The sequence below is a fragment of the Monodelphis domestica genome, chromosome 3 (genome assembly GCF_027887165.1).
Source record: "Monodelphis domestica isolate mMonDom1 chromosome 3, mMonDom1.pri, whole genome shotgun sequence".
In the NCBI taxonomy this organism is placed as follows: domain Eukaryota; kingdom Metazoa; phylum Chordata; class Mammalia; order Didelphimorphia; family Didelphidae; genus Monodelphis; species Monodelphis domestica.
This window is the reverse complement of record NC_077229.1, coordinates 47,461,109-47,480,633: the sequence shown is the minus strand read 5'-3', so window position 1 is coordinate 47,480,633 and position 19,525 is coordinate 47,461,109. Positions and strand designations below refer to the sequence as shown.

At 47.5% G+C, this 19,525-nt stretch overlaps 1 protein-coding gene across 17 annotated transcripts in view; it reads left to right on the top strand.

The window, feature by feature from the left end:
- Window positions 1-19,525, top strand: part of PITPNM2 (phosphatidylinositol transfer protein membrane associated 2) — a 280,414-nt gene that overhangs the window by 152,240 nt on the left and 108,649 nt on the right. Inside the window, exon 1 of one of the 17 annotated variants that reach the window (XM_056821847.1) lies at window positions 8,295-8,950. The exons of the other annotated variants lie outside the window; for them this stretch is intronic. The gene's annotated coding sequence lies outside the window, so the exon portion shown is untranslated. Of the gene's footprint in view, window positions 1-8,294; window positions 8,951-19,525 lie in introns of those variants that run through there. 17 annotated transcript variants of the gene reach the window in all.

Sequence of the window (19,525 nt, the reverse complement as noted above, 5' to 3'; positions counted from 1 at the left end):
GATGGATGCCTTCCTCTGATTTTTTGAAACATTTGTGTCATTATCTCTTCTTCCCTCTCCTCTCCTCTCTCTCCTCTCCTCTCCTCTCCTCTCCTCTCCTCTCCTCTCCTCTCCTCTCCTCTCCTCTCCTTTCTTTCCTCTCCTCTCCTTTCTTTCCTCTCCTTCCTTCCTTCCTTCCTTCCTTCCTCCCTCCTTCCTTCCTCCCTCCCTCCCTCCCTCCCTCCATTCCTTCCTTCCTTCCTTCCTTCCTTCCTTCCTTCCTTCCTTCCTTCCTTCCTTCCTTCCTTCCTTCCTTCCTTCCTTCCTTCCTTCCTTCCTTCCTTCCTTCCTTCCTTCCTTCCTTCCTTCCTTCCTTTTCTTCTTCATCCTCTTTCTCTGCCTCTGTCTGCCTAGAAGCCTGTGGCTTGGGGAGAGGGAAGGTAGGATGGGAGAAGGGGCTGATCACCCCAAAGCATAGGGGTCAGAAGCCATTGCTGAAGCTGCCAAAGGAGCAGACACCTGTCTGCCTGCCCCTACTATTTTTCTTGACTATTGGAGGCACCCCCCCCCCCAAAAAAAAAGACAAGCCTGGCTCTGAAGTCACTTGTGCAAAATGTCAAGTCATACAGGCCGTGTTTTCAAAGTTAGCGAGAAGTGTTTTTAATCAGAGCCAAGTCTGCTAATATGTGATGAATTTACAAATTGGCGGGCAGACCCGGGCAGTGTGTACACAGGAGCCTGCTGTTCCTGAGAAGCCGTTTCAAGTTGTTACCAAGCTTGATTTTTTATTTTAGCTTTGAGGGTTGTTATCTATTTAGCACTCAACCCACACAGCACCGCTGCACACAGAGCACACGAGGTCGGGGGGCCCCCTGCTTCTCTGCCTTTCTGGCACCCAAGAAGGAAGATTTTTTTTAAATGCCTGATATAGACAGCCCCCACTGGAAGGAAGCCCTTTATGTGAAAGGCAGGATTTACAGAGAGGCAGGAAGGAGGCATCCTTGGAGTCTAGGAGATCTGGGTTCTAGGAGATCTGGGTTCTAGTCTCATCTCTGACAGGTACCAGCTTTGGGATTCTGGGGCAAATCCTTAGCCTCTTCCTGCCCTCAGCAACCTTCTCAGACTCCAGCTTGCCAAGCATGACTAGACCTGCCCGGGTAGAGAGAATTCCCTTTAATACCAATGAAAATACGTGTCTGGTTTCAAAACAGTCATGTATTGAGAAAACGGGGAGTGCCGCGCTAGGGAGGCCGTGAGAAGACTGGGCGCTTCTTAGGTGCCTACTGTATGCCCAGATGGCACACTCTCTACACAGTGAGAATTAGCATCAGGAAGATGTGGGTTTCAGGACCACCTGTGATGCCAGCAAGTCCATTTTAATTGAGATTTGCAGTTTCTGTGATCTACAACCAAAGGACACCCTTGGAAGAACAGGAGAGTTTTGTTGTTGTTGCTGTTGTTTTAAGTGTGCTTTGGCAGCCAGAGGGAGTAGTTTGGGATTGCGGACCTCACTACACAGTTTCCCAAATGCCAGTCTTGCCCCTTTTCTTCCTTTGTGACTTGGGACCCGGCTCATTGGTGATCCACAGCAGTGCAGTGTCCAAGTCAACTAGAAATGGGGGCTCTAAACTATACTTACAAATTGACTTAGAAAACTATAGATGAACATTATCTGTGTTTTGTTATATTTTTATTTATTTTATAAAATATTTTCTGATGACATTAATGGCATGCTGTGTGGGCAGTGTGTGTGACCACTCTGATCTCCAGGGTCTGTCCATGGTTTGGGAATGGAAGGACATTCTGTGGGCTGCCTTGTCCGCATTTGGATAGCATTCATTCTCCCCTCTCCCCACTGGAGACAAAAAGGGTTAAGTGACTTGCCCAAGGTCTCACCACAAGCATCTAAGGCAGAGAGACAATATGCCTTCTTCATTTCCTTTATCCGCTTTGTTGTTTTATTAGCAATAGTTGCTGAGACCTAAGCTCTGTACACAGCATTATCTCATTTGAGCCTCACAATAGCTCTGTGGGATTGGAAATGCGGGTATTATCAGCTCCGTTTTATAGATGAGGAAACTGAGATTCAGAGAAGTTCATGCCTTCCCCTCTCAGATTGCCTTATGTGTGCCTATCACTCAATTAGTACATGTTTCCATGTGCCAAACACTTAGCTGAGTATGAAGGACATAGTAGGGCAGCTGGGTGATGAAGTAGATAGACTTGTAGAGCTTGGCATCAGAAAGAGCCATCATCCTGAGTTCAAATCTAGCCTCAAACACTTGTATGACCCAGGGCAAGTCACTTCACCCTGTTTGCCTCCATTTTTTTCATCTGTCCACGGAGCTGCCTTCAGGAGCATCTCTTAAGCCCCTACTATGTGCCAGACATTGTGCTGAGCACTAGGGATACGTAGAAAGAAAAAAACAGTCCCTGTCCTCAGGGAGTTTACATTCTAACGGGGAGGGAGATAGGGCCCCGCTTATTGCAGGTAGGGTTTGACCTGGGATCTTTCCCAAGTGCCAGGCCTCACCCTCAGCCTACCCAGCACCCAGTCTTCGCCTCAGAGGGGCTCCTTTTCAAGGCCAGATGATAGGTGGCCATGGGATCCTAGGATGGAAGCTTTCGAGATGGAAGGACCTGGCCGACCATCTAGTCCAAACTCTTCTTGTAGAATGAGGAAACTGAGGCAGAGACAGGTTCAGGGACTTGCCTGGTCATAGAATTCGCCCCCGTGCCCCCCGGTGCCCGATCCAGTGCCGCCCCTCACCTCCTTGTCGATTCTCCGCCTGGTCCAGGATTAGTAAGGTTTGACCTTGGCAGGAGGAGGGGCGGAAGAGAATCGCTTTGCTCTCTCCTTTCTCCTGCTGGCCCTTAAGTACCCTCCCTAGGAGTGGGCTCAGGGCACCATGCCATGCCTGATCTCCAGAGCATTGGTTGCCTGGGCTGGGCACAGAAGGGAGGGAGGAGCAGCCGGCGGGGCGGAGGGAGGTGGTGAAGGACTGAAGCCACCGGCTGCCTGCGGGCCCTTTGAATTCCGAGCCTTCTTTGCACCGGGTACCACCAGCACCTTTGGGTGGCCGGAACAGCCTCCAGTGAGTACACGTCCGTTATCAGTCATGGCTGGAGGATCTTCGGGGCCCTCCGAGCCCCTGCTGCCTGAATGGCTGCCTTTAATTATTTACTTGGCAACTCTTGGGGGCTGTGTGTCAGCTCCATGAGATTAATCCTAGCATCTGGCATGGGGATCGCGGGGTGTGTGTGTGTGTGTGTGTGTGTGTGTGTGTGTGTGTGTGTGTGTGTGTGTGTGTGTGTGTGAAACCATCACCCTAGAGAAGAGGTTCTGGGGGAGTTCTAGGCCCCTTTGGGAAACCTGTAGCCCCCTGTTCTTTTTTTAAATGCACAAAGTTTCAGAATGTTTTTAAATGCACAAAGATACTCAGATTGACACCGGAAATCAATTAGAGGGAAATAATTATAGAATTATTTGTTTAAAAAAAAAAGTTGGCAGCCCCCCCCTCGTGTCGAGGGTGCCTGGCTGTTCCCGATGAGGCCATAAGGAGCACTGGGGGGTCTCTGAACCTAAAACTGTAGAATGGCTGGGACTTGAGAGAGGGGGCTTGGTGGAACTGTTTTTATTTTCTTATCCTTCTGGTATATTCTGTAGCCCTGAAGAGCAAAATGTATCTTAAAGCGGGTACCGTCCAATTGTTAAAGTGTTTACAAAGGAGGAGACTGGCCAAGTCCCATTGCCATTTAGGATGGATGGAGTCGGGCCTGGAATTGAGATTTCCGACTCCAGGATCCAGAAGTGATTCCAAGCCGCTTCTTCAAAAACTGTGGCCAAGAAACATTTCTCCGATGTCCAGAGCCATCCCCAAATAGGGCGGGCCTCTCTTAGGAGGGGGCGGACACCCCCTTTGCCAGAAGTCCCCCCAGGCCAGGTCCAAGAGCCGCTAGTTGGGGATGTTGTTTCAGGAATTCCTGGAGAGGCCCTGGCTCCCTCACCTCTGCCACTTAGGACTTGGAATCCCTTTCCTCAGGGAATCAGAATTTACTTTGTGTGATTTTTTATCTGCTCCATGCCCTAGAAAATCAGTTCCTTGGGGGCAGCTGGATGGCTCAGTGGATGGAGAGCCAGGGCTGGAGTCAGGAGGACCTGGGTTCAAATCTGGCCTCAGACACTTCCCAGCTGTATGATCCTGGGCAAGTCACTTCACCCCCATTGCCTGGCCCTTATCAGTCTTCTGCCTTGGAATTCATACACAGTATTGATACTAAGATGGAAGGTGAGGGTTAAAATAAATAAAATGCTATAAGAGGGCTATACTGTAAGGGTGGGGGTCATTGATTCCCCTCCCACTCCAAAGTAATTACCCTTGGTAGATAAATGGGTATTTGGATTGAATCCATTAATCAGAGCTCGGTGGAGCTCTAGATCTGTGGGGATCTAGGCACCTTGAGCATGTGGGTGTGAAAAAGCGCAGCTCCCAGGAGTCATAGGATCATAAACCCATATGGAGTCTTGCAAATGAGGAAACTGAGTCTCTGAGAGATGAAGGCAGTGAGCATCTCAAGGAAGATTCCCACCCAGGACCTCCGGCCCCATGGCCAGCTCTTCCCTCCCTCCCATCTCCCCCAGCCCCAGCCTCTTGATGTGTCTTTCCTTCTCCATCCCTGTCTCCTTCCCTAGGAATCTCAGCCTGTGGGGAATGCTCTGGAAGGGATGGAGAAGTCCCTTGAGTGCTGCCCATTTGGACCTGACTTCCTTCTCCCTTTCTGGATGGCCAGTGTTGCTTTGAGTTCCAGAGGAAGTCCCTGGAATAGACTCATAAAAAGTTTGGGTTCCCTGGTGCAAATATCAATAATATGGAAATAGGTTTTGATCAATGACATGTAAAACCCAGTGGAATTGCTTATTGGCTACGGGAGGGGGTAAGAAGGAGGGGAGGGGAAGAGCATGAATCATGTGACCATGGAAAATATCCTTAATTAATTCATTAAACTTTTTAAAAAGCTTGGAACTGATTGGGTCTTGGCATCGTAGACCATTAAAAGACTTGGAAAAGGGGCTGCTAGGTGGCCCAGTGGATAAAACACCAGGTCTAAAATTAGGAGGTCTTGGATTCAAATCTGGCCTCCTACACTTCCTAGGTGTGTGACCCTAGGCAGGTCACTTAACCCCATTTGCCTAGCCCTTGTCCTTCTGCCTTAGAGTTATTGCTAAGAAAGAAAATAAGGGTTAAAAAAATGACTTGGAAGACAACTGCCTTTGCTTCCCCCTCAGCCCATTAATCCTTTCCATCAGACTAGTTTCAGAGGCTGACAAAGGGGCAGGCTGCCTCTCAGGGGTTCCCCCTGGAGATGAGAATGGGGAAGGATCTGAGGATTTGTCAAGAAGCTAGATTTATAGGCATTAGGTGGTATAAGACAGAGTATTTGGATGTGGAATCAGGAAGATCTGAGTTCATATCCTGCCTCAGACTCTTGCCAGCTGTGTGATCCTGGACAAATCACTTGACTTCTAGCAACCTCAGTTTTCTCCTCTGTAGAATGGGGAGAATCATAGCTCCTCCCCCTCCAGGGCTGTTGTAGGGTATCAGAACTTCAAAGGCTCTATAAATACTGGCTCTCATTTTTCAGGGATCCTAGATGGCAAGCTGGAAGGGACCTCCCTGCCCTTCCACTCCTCTTTTACAGATTGGGCCCTAGGGTGGAGGTGTCTTTTTCAAATACATGCAGGTTGTGATTGGAAAAGCTAAAATTTGAACTCAGATCCTCTGACTCTAGATGTAGATCTCATACCAGGAGCTAATCTGTGTGTTGGGGATACGAAGGCACCCTGCCTGTCCGCAGGGAGCGTCTACTGAGAGTCCCCAGGGGTCAGCCCCACAGAGGCATTCCCTCCTTTTCTCTAAGTGGTCACTTTGGGTAATGAAATGATCTGGACCTGTGGCTTTCCCTCCTTCATTCCCTCCTCTCCTCCTCATTCTCCCCCCTTCCTCTCCCTCCCTCCTTGGCTCTCCCTCTTTCTCCTTCTCTCCCCTCCTTCCTCTCCTCCGAGAGAATGAGTCACCACTGACAGGAGAAGCATTTTATGGGGTCATGAAGAGAAGCCATTAATTCTAGAGGGAAGAACCAATTACCTGGGAAACTTTCCAGGAGGGCTGTGCCCTGGGAGCCCTCCGAGAGCTGCCGGGAGGCAGCCTGGCTGCAGAGGCGGAGGCTGAACCCCGCCGACTCCCCTGTATGCCTGTCATGGGCCTGGCACACTCCCACAGCTGCCAGCGCCTCCTCTGGCATCTGCCAATCCTGGAACTGCTGGGGTTGCCCCCAGAGGCTGCTGAGAGGCAAGTGCACTCGAGTGGCTCGAGAGGGTATCTTGGACTTTGGACCCATCTGGACTGGAACCCTGACTCTGAGATTTACTCCCTTGGGGGCTCTTTTTTTAAAACCGTTGCCTTCTGTCTTAGAGTCAATTCTAAATATTAATTCTAAGGCAGAAGAGCGGTAAGGGCTAGGCAATGGGGGTCAAGTGACTTGCCCAGGGTCACACAGCTAAAACATTTATCTGAGGCAAGATTTGAACCCAGGACCTCCTGCCTCCTCTGGGTCTGGCTCTCTATCTACTGAACCACTTAGCTGCCCTTGAATCTGGGTCTTCTGTGCTTTATATTCTAAACCATGCTGCCTGCCACCCAAATGACAATCACAGGGGTAGGGTTACAAACTGAACTCAAGAAGAGACCTCAGAAGCCATCACATCCAACTTCATCAATTTACAGATAGGGAAACTGAGGCACAAGGAGGCGACATAACTTGCTTAGTCACCCAGCTCTAAAGTGCCCAAAGCAGAATTCAAATCCAGGTCTCTCCCACTCCAGGTTCAGTGCTGGCTGGGATCTAGCCACTGCCCCATCCCACCTCCATGAGTTTTGTGAACTTTAGAGCCGGATGAGAATGGCACATTTTTATCAACAGGATTACAGTATTTATGAACATGGGGAACCTCCAGGTATGAAGGGGAAGGGGCAGGGAATGGAATAAGCACATTTCTAGCACCTGCTCCCACGCTCCGTGCCAGGGACTAGGCTTGTTTTTTTTAACAAATATCTCATTGAGTCAATGGGTCACCATTTATTGAGTATCTGCTCTGTGCCAAGCACTAAGGAGTACAGAAAGAGGCCAAAGACAGCTCCTGCCTACGAGGAGCTCCCAGTCTGATGGGGGAAGCCCCAAGCGAGCCTATCCCTACAAAACAAATTCTAGATGGAAGAAATGGCAAATAATGAATGCGGGAAAGGCGCTGGCATTAAGAGGGGTTGGAAATGACCAAATAAAATATTGTTTAAAAAAAAAAAGAGGGGTTGGGAGCAGCTTCCTGTAGAAGGGTAGCTGGGCCTTGGAGGAAGCCAGGGAGATCAGTAGGCAGAGGTCAAGAGGGAGGGCATTCCAGGCCTGGAGCTGAGAGATAGAGCCTCTGGATTGTTGGAGGATAAATTAGGAAGTTTTCTAAGCTACTTCTGGTTCTTTTGGCCTCAGGCACATTGCAAGTTAGGAGGAAGACTTCCCCATCCTGCAAAACCGGCAGGTGGGAATCCTTTGTCCCAATGGCCACCAAGGCGCCCGAGAAGGCTCTGGGGAGTTTGGTCAGACATGGAACACCCCAAAGTCATCCACTGCCTCCCTGGTCAGCACCGGTTGCCTGGACTTTTGTCTTGCCCCTGGGCTTGGGCTTGGGGGGGTCTAGAAGAGCCAGGGAGGCCCAGGACTTTGTGCAGCTCTGCCTCCCTTAAATCCAGGGCACTCACACGTGGAGACATCACCCCCTGATGTCATTGGCCCTCCTGAAAATGAAGGATGAATAACGTGATGTCATTGGCCCTCCTGAAAATGAAGGATGAATAACGTGATGTCATTGGCCCTCCTGAAAATGAAGGATGAATAACGTGATGTCATTGGCCCTCCTGAAAATGAAGGATGAATAACGTGATGTCATTGGCCCTCCTGAAAATGAAGGATGAATAACGTGATGTCATTGGCCCTCCTGAAAATGAAGGATGAATAACGTGATGTCATTGGCCCTCCTGAAAATGAAGGATGAATAACGTGATGTCATTGGCCCTCCTGAAAATGAAGGATGAATAACGTGATGTCATTGGCCCTCCTGAAAATGAAGGATGAATAACGTGATGTCATTGGCCCTCCTGAAAATGAAGGATGAATAACGTGATGTCATTGGCCCTCCTGAAAATGAAGGATGAATAATGTGATGTCATTGGCCCTCCTGAAAATGAAGGATGAATAACGTGATGTCATTGGCCCTCCTGAAAATGAAGGATGAATAATGTGATGTCATTGGCCCTCCTGAAAAATGAAGGATGAATAACTAACTGGCAGAAGGTCACTAAACTAGTGTCAGAGGCCAGACCTGGTCTCAGGTCCACTTACTGTAAGCCAGACACCTGGATACAAAAACCCAGCCCAGGCTGGAGGCAGCCTCAGTCCCTGAGGGACATTCATTCTCATAGGGAGAGGCAGCACCCAAAGGGGAGAGCTGGCCTTCCAGGGATAGGTGCTTTGGATTGACACACCCCTTCCCCCAGCCATGGCCAGATTGGTTTAGGATTCCAGAACCCTCAGGGAGGTGGAATAGGCCCAGCCCAGGCCTCCTAGACCTAATGGGCTGGTGGAGCCAACTGAGAGCTGAAAAGGTCCTCCAGGGCATGATCTCCAGGGAGGGTGTAGCTGCTGGGCTGGACTAGGGAAGAGGATGGCCTGGGTGTGTCCGACCATAGCCTGCAAGATCTAGAAAAGAATTGCTTTGTCCACTTGTAAAGAGCTAGTCCCTAGGATTTATTCCGTGCTTGAGATCCCAGCAAAAAAATGGTGTGCAAGAAGAGGCCTTGCTGGAGAGGGGCTCTGAGCTGAGTCTCGAAGGAAGCCGGAAGACCAAGAAGAGCTTTGGGAGGTGAGGAGGAAGAGGTTTTTGTTTTGTTTTTTAAACCCCCATCTTCAGGACTTAAAGATCTTTAAGATCTTCCCTCTTACTGTAAGCGATCACCCTAGTGCAATTATTATCAATAATATGGAAATGGGTCTTGTTCAATGACCCATGAAAAACCCAGGGGAATTGTGGGTCGGCTACGGGAGGGGGTTTGGGGGAAGGGGAGGGAAAGAACAGCAATCTTGTGACCATAGGAAAAAAATATTATTTTTTAAATTTGATTTGGTCAATTTCAAACATTATTCCTTGGTTACAAGAATCCTATTCCTTCCCTCCCTTCCCTTCCCCCACCCTTCCCGTAGCTGGAATTCCACTGGGTGTTTGCATTAGGATGTTCATCCCAGCCATATCCCCATCGATGTGATCATGTGATCAAGCAGTTTTTCTTCTGTGTTTCTACTCCCATAGTAGAAAAAAATACTCTAAATTAATTAATTAAATAAATTGAATATTTAAAAATTAAAAAATAATAATCTTCTGTTTTAGAATCAATGCCATAGAGGTTCTAAGACAGAAGAATGGCAAGGGCTAGGCAATGGGAGTTAAGTGACTTGCCCAGGGTCACACAGTGAGGAAGTGTCTGAGGTCAGATTTGAACTCAGGACCTCCCTAGGTCTCTGGGCCTGGCTCTCAATCCACTGTGCTACCCAACTACCCCCTAGGAAAGCCACATAGCTACTCCCCAGAGGATGATCTTTGAGAGCTACCTTTTCCTGACATAGAACAAATAGAGCTGTGGAGTTGGGGCAGAGAGAGTTGGGGAAAAGGTGAGAAGGCTTGAGAAGTTGCAGATGGGTCAGATTGTAAATGCCAAATAGAGAAATTGTTCTCTTCTCTCAGAGGTCCCAGGGAACCACTGAGCATTCAGGAGGGGGCTTCCGTGGCCACTGAGGAGATGATTGGATACAGTTAGGAGTGGGGGGTCCCTGGGGGGTAGGGAGACTAAACTGCTGGTTGTTGTGCTGGATGGAGTCCAGGGGGAGGCTATTAGGGCTGGCCCCTACCAGAGTGGTGACTGTGTGAGTGATGAGGAGGGGGACGTGTCCAAAAGATGCCACGAAGGCACGAATCCCGATACGTGGGGCAAATGTGAGTGAGAATGCCTCTGGGACCCCAAGCTCTCAGCCTGGGTGCCTGGAGTGATAGAGAAACAGGATAGAGGAGAGGACTGGAGGGGAACAGGACGAGTTCTGTTTTGGACATGTTGAATTGGCCGTCTCTGTGTCTGTCCAGTTTGCAATGTCCAATTATTCTCGCCTCCCATCTGGCCAGGCGTTTGCATCTCACATGTACCTAATATCTTGTTTGATCCTCAGTCCTTGCCAAGGCTAGGCTTTTGTGATGATGATGATGAGGAGGAGGAGGAGGAGGAGGAAGAGGAAGAGGAAGAGGAGAAGGAGGAGGAAGAGGAGGAGGAGAAGGAGGAGGAAGAGGAGGAGGAGGAGGAGGAGGAAGAGGAGGAGGAGGAGGAAGAGGAGGAGGAGGAGGAGGAGGAAGAAGCAGCTGGGTGGACTTCCTTCCAGTGCCTCCCCTTGTGAATTAAAACCCTATTTATCCTGTCTGCTGCTGGCTTTGTCTATATCTGTTTGCATGCTGTCTCCGCCTTAGATTGTAAGCTCCTTGAGGGCAGGGACTGCCTTTTGCCCCATTTTATGCCCCTAGTGCTCAGCACAGTGCCAGGCACATAGTTTTCTGATGGATTCATTGATCCTGGCTTGGCGACAGATTGCTTTATGACCTCCCACAGCTCTTCTGGTTCTCTCTGGGACTTCCTTTCCATCACCTTCCCCTGCCTCCCCTGTCAAATTCGGACAACGCTCACCCTAGCCAGGCTCCAGGTTTAAGTTCATTTCCGCTAAATGCAGCCATCAAAGTAGATGAAGCGCTTGATCTCGAGAGTTCTGATCCTGCCTCGGACACTTTCTCCCTGTAGGTTTGATCCTAGACAAACCTCCTCAGCCTCAGTTTCCTCCTCTTTAAAATGGGAATGATAATAACATTCACCTCCTAGAATTATTGTGAGGGTCGAACAGGATACTATTTGTAAAGCATTCACCACAGTGTCTGACACATAATAGATGCTATAGAAGCTTATTCCCTTCCCTTTTCCGAAAGTTCTTTCCAAGGGTGCCCAGTTGTTAGAGTGGGAGATCAGGGGTCCGAGTGCAGTCTGGTTTTGCCAGAAGTGCAAGAAGATAGAAAAAAACCAGGCTAGAACTTTTAAACTGAAACCAGATCACAGTGGGGCAGCGAGGTGGCTCAGTGGATAGAGCCAGACCTAGAGGCAGGTGGTCCTCAGATACTTCCCAGCTGTGTGACCTTGGATGAGTCACATAATCCCCATTGCCTAGCCTTTACCACCTTTCTGCCTTGGATACTCCACTTGATCTTAGCCAAAAGACCGAGAAGCGATGGCTCTTCTGTCTCGGAACCAATAGGCAGTATTGATCCCGAGACGGAAGGTGAGGGTTTAAAAAAGGAAGAGAAAGAAGACCACTAAGCAGGCTAGGAATTGGAGGTGTAGAGTGGAAGGAATGGGGAGACGTGGGCTCAGATCCCAGCTCTGCCATTCATCTCTTGGTGGTCAAGAAACTCCCCCTCTTTGGGCTTCAGTGTCCCCATCTGTCACTGCCAGGGGAGCTGATCGAGGAGGGAATTCTTGGGCATCCTGCCAGTCTGTGGGGGCCGGGGTGGTGAGGAGGGGGGCAGGGAGGGTACGGCATCCTCTCCTGCCAGTGGGCTCTGCCTCCCTGCCCTCCTTTCCATTGGGGCTGGCTTCCTATACGGCTCGGTTGTAAATGCCAAGTCCATTTCAGCCTGGAAACCAAATCGATTGATGTTGGCCCAGCAGGCTCCCGATTCAGGCTGGCCGATGGTTCGTTAATGAGGCTTTGCTACAAGACGAGCTCTTGTTCAGCACAATGGAGATGGATGGGGAGAGCGGGCTTCTCTCCCAGGCCTCAAGCTTGTCGGGTCACCAGGGGCCTGTGGGCTTGGCCGTCCCTCTCTCTCTCTTGCCGTCTGGGGGAGCCACCCCTGGGGAGCTCCATGGAGGGCTCCTGCAGATAAATTCTGTTTCCTGAGGTCATTTCAAACTGTTTGTGAGACCTGAGCTTTCACGGGCTCAGATCTAGAAGAGAGACCTTCAAGGCTTTCTGGGCCAACTCTTCCCTCTCTTTTCTCTTTTTTTAAACTCTTCCCTTCCGTCTTGGTATCCCTTTTGAGCCAGAAGAGAACCAAGGGCTAGTGACTTGTCCAGGGTCTCGTAGATCATTATGTGACTTGCCCAGCGTCACCCAGCTGGGGAGTGTCTGAGGCCAGCTTTGAACCCAGTTCCCCCTGTCTCTGGGCCTGACCCTCTCTCTGTCCACAAGGCTCCCTAGCTGCTTAAAGGCCCCCTTAGTGAAGGGAAAACCAGCCAGCCCTTCCTCAGGCAGGCCACTGTACTCAGAGAGGGCTCTCACGCTTGGCAAGATTCTCCCTCCAGCATCTTCCCCCTCCTGGTCCTGCCTTCTGAGGCCAAGCAGAACTAATCTGATCTCTCTTCCACGTGACAGCCCTCCCGTCCCCCATTAATTAGTCGTCTTGGCTTCAGGCTAAACATTCCAAGTTCCTTAGGTAGAACTCAACCCATCAGCATCCTGGTTACCCTATAGCAACCCCCTCCAGCCAGTCCTTGGCCCTCCTAAAACGTGACACTCCAAAGACATTCCAACACAGTAGATGTGGTTTGACCACGCACAAGGATAGTACAATGCCATCTGGAACGACCTTCATTTTTATTTTCTTTAAAAAAATTTTAATTTAGTATCTTATTTTTATTTTTCTTAGAGTCAGCTGGGTAGATAGGATGCTGAGCCTGGAGTCAGGAAGACCTGAGTTCAAATGTGGCCTCTGACATTTACTAGCTGTGTGACCCTGGGCAAGTCATTTCACCCCCATTCCCTAGCCCTTGCCTCTCTTCTGTCTCAGAATTGATACCAAGACAGCCATCTGTCCTGAGCATCAGTTTTTTCATCTGTAAAACAGATTGAATCTAATTGACTCATTCTCTTTTTTAGGACTGGATAAGGTTCTAGGGGCAGCTGGGTGGTACAGTAGATAAAGCTCTGGGCTTGCAGTCTTGAGTTCAAATTGGACCCCTACTAGCTCATGACATTGGGCAAGTCACTTAACCTTCTTTGCCTCCATTTCCTCATCTGTAAAATGAGCTGGAAAAGAAAAAAGCCAACCATTCCAGTTATCTTTTTTTTTAAACTTCTGTTTTTTCATCAGTTCTAAGATAGAAGAGCAGTAAGAGCTAGGCAATGGGGGTTAAGTGACTTGCCCAGGGTCACCCAGCTGGGGAGTGTCTGAGGCCAGATTGGAATCCAGTTCCTCCCGGCTCCAGGTCTGGTGCTCGGTGCTCTATCTCCTGCCCCAGCCTGTGGCCGGGGAACCTCTCTTTGCCTCTCATTCCTGTTGGAAAAGCGCTCCCCATCCCCGCAGGTCCCCCTATGGCAGGCAGCGCTGTTATGTAGACCATTATCTTCCAGAGCTGGATGCTTAATCTTTTAAACCAAGGTTTTAAGAGAAACCGCTAGGGCCCGAGGGATCCCGACCAGCTCAGCCGCAGGTCTCCGGATGGCTGCCCGTCTTCTCCAGACAACAGCCCTGCAGCCACATGGGTTTGCTCCCCTCTTAGCGTTTTCATGTTCTTGCTGGAGCTTCGTAGGGGATGTCGGTATTGCAGTGATTAATTCCCTGAAGCAGTGGGCTCTGTGTGGTGTATGCTGGAGGGGCATCTGGGCACAGGAATGTTCCACCTAGGCAAGGGAGAATCTCTTCTAGGCGGCCTCTTCTCCTTAGCATCTTGCTCTTTATTTTGCTCCAGGCCTGTGACTTCATAGGGAACTCCAGTGTGAAAATCCCATCCATAGAGCAGATCGGCAACTCATCTATAATTGTCTTTTTTTTTTTAGCCTTTACTTTCTGTCCCAGTAAAAACTCTTAAGACAAAAGGACAAGGTTTAAGTGACTTGCCAGGATCACACAGCTGGGAAGTATCTGAAATCAGGTCCTCCCGACTCCAGGTCTGGCTCTCTATCTACTGTGCCACCTAGCTGTGCCTGGGTACTCGTATTTGTTAAAAAGGAGAGCTATTCTGTTAAGAGAGGTCCTGAGTGGGAGTGGCTGGGTAATCTCTGAGCTTCCTGAAACCATGTGTCGCTCTAATGAGCAGATAATAATCACTTTAATAATTTTTAAACCCTTACCCTCCATCATAGAGTTGATTCTAAGTATTGGTTCCAAGGCAGAAGAGCAGTAGGTAGGAGTTGAGTGACTTGCTCAATGTCACAAAGCTAGGAAGTATATGAGAATGGATTTGAACCTAGAACTTCCCATCTCTAGACTTGGTTCTCTATCCACCACGCCACTGAGCTACCCAGTAGTAACTCAGACTTTATAGAGTTGCCTCATGAAGAGCACTGAGAAGTTAAGAAATGTGCCCAGGCAAGGGACACGAATAGGCAATTTTCAGATAAAGAAATCAAAACTATTAATAATCACATGAAAAGTGTTCTAAATCTCTTATAATCAGAGAAATACAAATCAAAATAACTCTGAGGTACCACCTCACACCTAGCAGATTGGCTAACATAACAGCAAAGGAAAGTTAATGAATGCTGGAGGGGATGTGGCAAAGTAGGGACATTAATTCATTGCTGGTGGAGTTGTGAATTGATCCAACCATTCTGGAGGGCAATTTGGAACTATGCCCAAAGGGCATAAAAGACTGTCTGCCCTTTGACCCAGCCATAGCACTGCTGGATTTGTACCCCAAAGAGATCATAAGAAAAAAGACTTGTAAGAATATTCATAGCTGTGCTCTTTGTGGTGGCAAGAATTAGAAACTAAAGGGATGTCCCTCATTTGGGGAATGGCTGAACAAAGTGTGATACCTGATGGTGATGGACTCTACTATTGTGCTCCAAGGAATAATGAAACTGGAGGGATTCCATGTGAACTGGAACAATCTTCATGAACTGATGCAGAGTGAAAGGAGCAGAACCAGGAGAACATTGTACACAGAGACGGATACACTGTGGTATGATCAAATGTAATTGATTTTGCTACTAGTAGCAATGCACTGATCCAGGACAATTCTGAGGGACTTGTGAGAAAGATGCTATCCACATCCAGAGAAAGAACTGTGGGAGTAGAAACACAGAAGAAAAACATTTCCTTGATTACATGGTTTGATGGGGATATGATTAGGGACTCTAAACAATCACCCTGGTGCAAATATCAATAATAGGTCTTGATCAATGACACATGTAAAACCCAGTGGAATTGTATCAGCTATGGGAGGGGGTTGGGGGGAGAGGAGGGAAAGAACATGAATCTTGTAACAATGGAAAAATCTTCTAAATTAACTCATTAAATAAAATTACCCCCCCCCCCCCAAAAAGAAAGAAGAAATGTGCCCAGGATCATGACTCTAGTATGGGTCAAAGGCAGGATTTGAATCTATATCTCCTGACTCCCATGCCTACTATTTAACCTCTATCTCCTGCCATCTGTCCAGATTGCCATGGAAAGAATCCAGGCCAGATTAAGGGGGGGGGGGTTAGGCCCAAGAAAAGAGAGGTCTCCCCTACCCCCAATTCAACAATATTTTTTAGATTCTAAATTTAATTAAAAAAATTTTCCATGGTTCCATGATTCATGTTCTCTCTCCCTTCCTCTTCCCTTCCCCCTCCCAGAGCTAACAAGCAATTCTACTATATATCAGTCTTTTAAAGTGATTTCCTTGTCACACACTCGATACCTATTTCCATATTATTCATTTTTGTGATAAAGTCATCTTTTAAAACCAAAGCCCTAAATCATACACCCATATAAACAAGTGATAAATCATATGTTTTTCTTCTGGATTTCTACTCCACAGTTCTTCCTCTGGATGTGGATAATAACATTCTTTCTCATAAATCCTTCAGAATTGTCCTGGATCATTGCATTGCTACTAGTAGCAAAATCAATTACATTTGATCATACCACAGTGTATCCGTCTCTGTGTACAATGTTCTCCTGGTTCTGCTCCTTTCACTCTGCATCAGTTCATGAAGATTGTTCCAGTTCACATGGAATCCCTCCAGTTCATTATTCCTTGGAGCACAATAGTAGTCCATCACCATCAGGTATCACACTTTGTTCAGCCATTCCCCAAATGAGGGACATCCCTTTAGTTTCTAATTCTTTGCCACCACAAAAAGCACAGTTATAAATATTTTCCCACAAACAGGTCCTTTCCCATTTTTTTTTATATCTTCTTTGGAATACAAACCTAGTGGTGGTATTGCTGGATTAGAGGGCATGCAGTCTTTTAAAGCACTTTGGGCATAAAGTCCAAATGGGCCTTCCAGAATGGTTGCAAACTCCACCAACAATACATTGGTGTCCCAATTTTGTGACATCCCCTCCAACATTTTTTATTTTCTTTACTGTCATATTGGCTTACTCTGCTAAGTAAAAGGTGGTGCCTCAGAGTTGTTTTGATTTGCATTTCTCTGATCAGGAGGGATTTAGAACGCTTTCATATGGTTATCGATAGTTTTGATTTCTTCATCTGAAAACTACCTATTCATATCACTTGACCATTTTGTCAATTTTGGAGTGATTTGATTTCTTATAAATTTGATTTAGTTCTTTGTATATTTGAGAAATTAGACCTCTGTCAGAAATTTGTTATAAAATTTCCTCCCCCCACCCAATTTGTTGCTTCCCTTCTCATTTTGGTGCATTGGTTTTGTTTGTACAAAACCTTTTTGATTTAATGGTAGTCAAATGATTCATTTTACATTGTCATGTTCTCTAATTTGCTTGGTCTTAAATTCTTTCTTTTTCCATAGATCCAACAGGTATACTATTCCATGTTCACCTAATTTACTTATAATATCAGTCTTTGTTTTAAGTTCATTTACCCATTTTGAACTTATCTTGATATAGTTAATAATATTCATTGTGGGCACAAAACCTAGGTGTAGAGAGCACCTACCATGGGGCAATTTGGTGACTTATTGGATTGAATTCATGTGGTTTGGAGTTTTTTTCCCCCTAGGAGACCCAATATTTCTAATAACTTCAGGTAACATTGAGCAAATCACTTCCCCAATCTGCGCCCTCACTTTCCCTATCTGTAAAATGGAGAGGCTGGATGGGATCATAGGATTTATTGCTAAAATGGACTTTAAGTAGCTAGTTGGCACCATAGTGCACAGAGCACCAATCCTGGAGTTAAGAAGACTCATTTTCCCTGAGTTCAAATCTGGCCTCAGACACTTCCTAGCTGGGTGAACCCTGGGCAAGACATCAACCCCAGAGTCCTAGCCCTTACCATTCTTTTGTCTTAGGAGGGAAGGAAGGGTTTTTGTTTGTTTGTTTGTTTGTTTGTTTGTTTGTTTGTTTTTAAAATAAAAAAAGATATGGGGGAAAGGCAGGTAGGCTACTCAGTGAATAGAGGGCCAGGGCTGGAGTTGAATAGGTTCAAATCTAGCCTCAGGTACTTCCTAGCTGTGTGACCCTAGGCAAGTCACTGAAACCATCATTGTCTAGCCCTAACTGGCTATTCTGCCTTGGAACCCATACACCATATGCATTCTAAGGTAAAAGATAAGGGGTATTATTTTTTTAATCAGTCAGCTAAGGGCAGCTAGATAGCTGAGGTAGTGTATATATAGAACATCAGGCCTAGAGTTGGGGAGGTACTGTGTTCAAATTTAGCTTGAAATACTTCCTAGCTGTGGTGACTCTGGGCAAGTTCCTTAATCCTCATTGTCTAGCCCTTACTGCTCTTCTGCCTTGGAACCAATACACAGAACTGAATCTAAGGTGAAGGTAAGGGTTAAAGAGAAAGAAAAGAAAAGAAAGTGAAGAGTTTAGCTGGGAAGTTCTGAGCCCTCCAAAGGAAGACTTTGGCTGGAGTCTACCTCCTCTGATCTTCTAGTCTCTAGTCCCAGTGGAGAGGCAGCCCAGTGTATGGTGGGGAACAGGACTAGATCAGCCTCCAAGAGGATGAGATTTCAGGTGATGAGCTTATCCTGGGGAGGTCAGATTTCCTGGAGTGGAACCAAGCAGGGGCCACTGATTGGAAATGGAAGGAACACGAAGAACTTGAACTCAAGACCTAGGCATCTGATTCCATATCTGGTGCTTCTCTCCATCAGACCACAGTCCTATCTTTATGAGATTGTCCTCATCTCTACCCATCCTGGTGCCTGCTGCTTTCAAAGGCCCCTCCTAGCTCCATATTTCGAAACCGTATCTAGGTTTCTCTAAAAGTGCCCTCCTCTACCGTCTTCCTCTTCTCTTCTTCCTCTTCTCTTCCTCCCTTTTTCCTCTTCTTCCTCCTTTTCTCCTCTCTTCTTCTGCCCCTCCCCTCCTCTTCCTCCTCTTCCTCTTCTCTTCCTCCTCTTCTCTCTTCCTCTTCTTCCTCCTCTTTCCTCTTCTCTTTTTCTTCCTCTTCTCTTCCTCTTCCTCCTCTTCTCTTCTTCCTCTTCTTCCTCTTTTCTTCTTTCTCCTCTTCCTCTTCTCTTCTTTTTCTTCCTCCTCTTCTCCTCTTCCTCTCCCCCTCCCCCATCTCACAGCTTCTCCAGACTCCCAGCCTCACTGGGGGGCCTGGGGATGCTCTGCAGTGACTGGGTACCTCCTCACAGGCACAATTTCTGCTTTGTGTACACAGCAGTGAGGCCTCTCCCTGGCCTGCTGCCCAGGTTGCTGTGGGGGCCGTGGATGAAGAGAAGGGCTCAGCTGCTGCCCCCATCTCCCTTGTTTGTCTGGCAGGAGTCCGTGTCACTGCTACAAAGAGTCCTGTGGGGTTATGGGAGGTGAAGGACCGAGGAAAATGTCAGGGATAAGTTCATTCCTTGGCCCTTTCAGAGCAGCCTCACACTCTTCTGTACCCCCCTTTCACAGGGCAGAGACCCGAAAGGACCCTTTAGTGGTCAGCTAATGCAACCTGGCCATTTTACAAATGAAGAAACTGAGGCTCGGTGACTTACTGAAAACCACTGGGAGAAGGAGTCAAACCTGACCCTCAAACTCAGAACCTCTGAATGTAATTCTAGTCCTTCATCCCTGTGTATCTTTCAGCTGATTAATGATGCTATAGTAATAGTGATGAGGATGATAACACTGGCCTTCATCTAGCACTTTTAGATGTATTGGCTCATCAGAGCCTCACAAGTACATGGTAGGGGTAGCTGGTATACACATGAGTTTCCCACTTTGACAGAAGGGGAAACTGAGGCTCTAGGAATGAAAGTCAGGGATTTGCCTCTATTATAATTATTGTAGATTTATTATAGATTTATTAGGGTAAATGAAGGAAATAAAGGTTGTCCTGATCCTGGTTTCTAAGCTCTACCCACAATACTACACTGTCTGTCAGTAAGAGTCAAGATAATATTTAATAGGACTTTAGAATTCCCACGTCACTTTTACATACACGACCATAGGGTTGTTGAGAGGATCAGTATTTGTAAAACTCATTGAAAACTT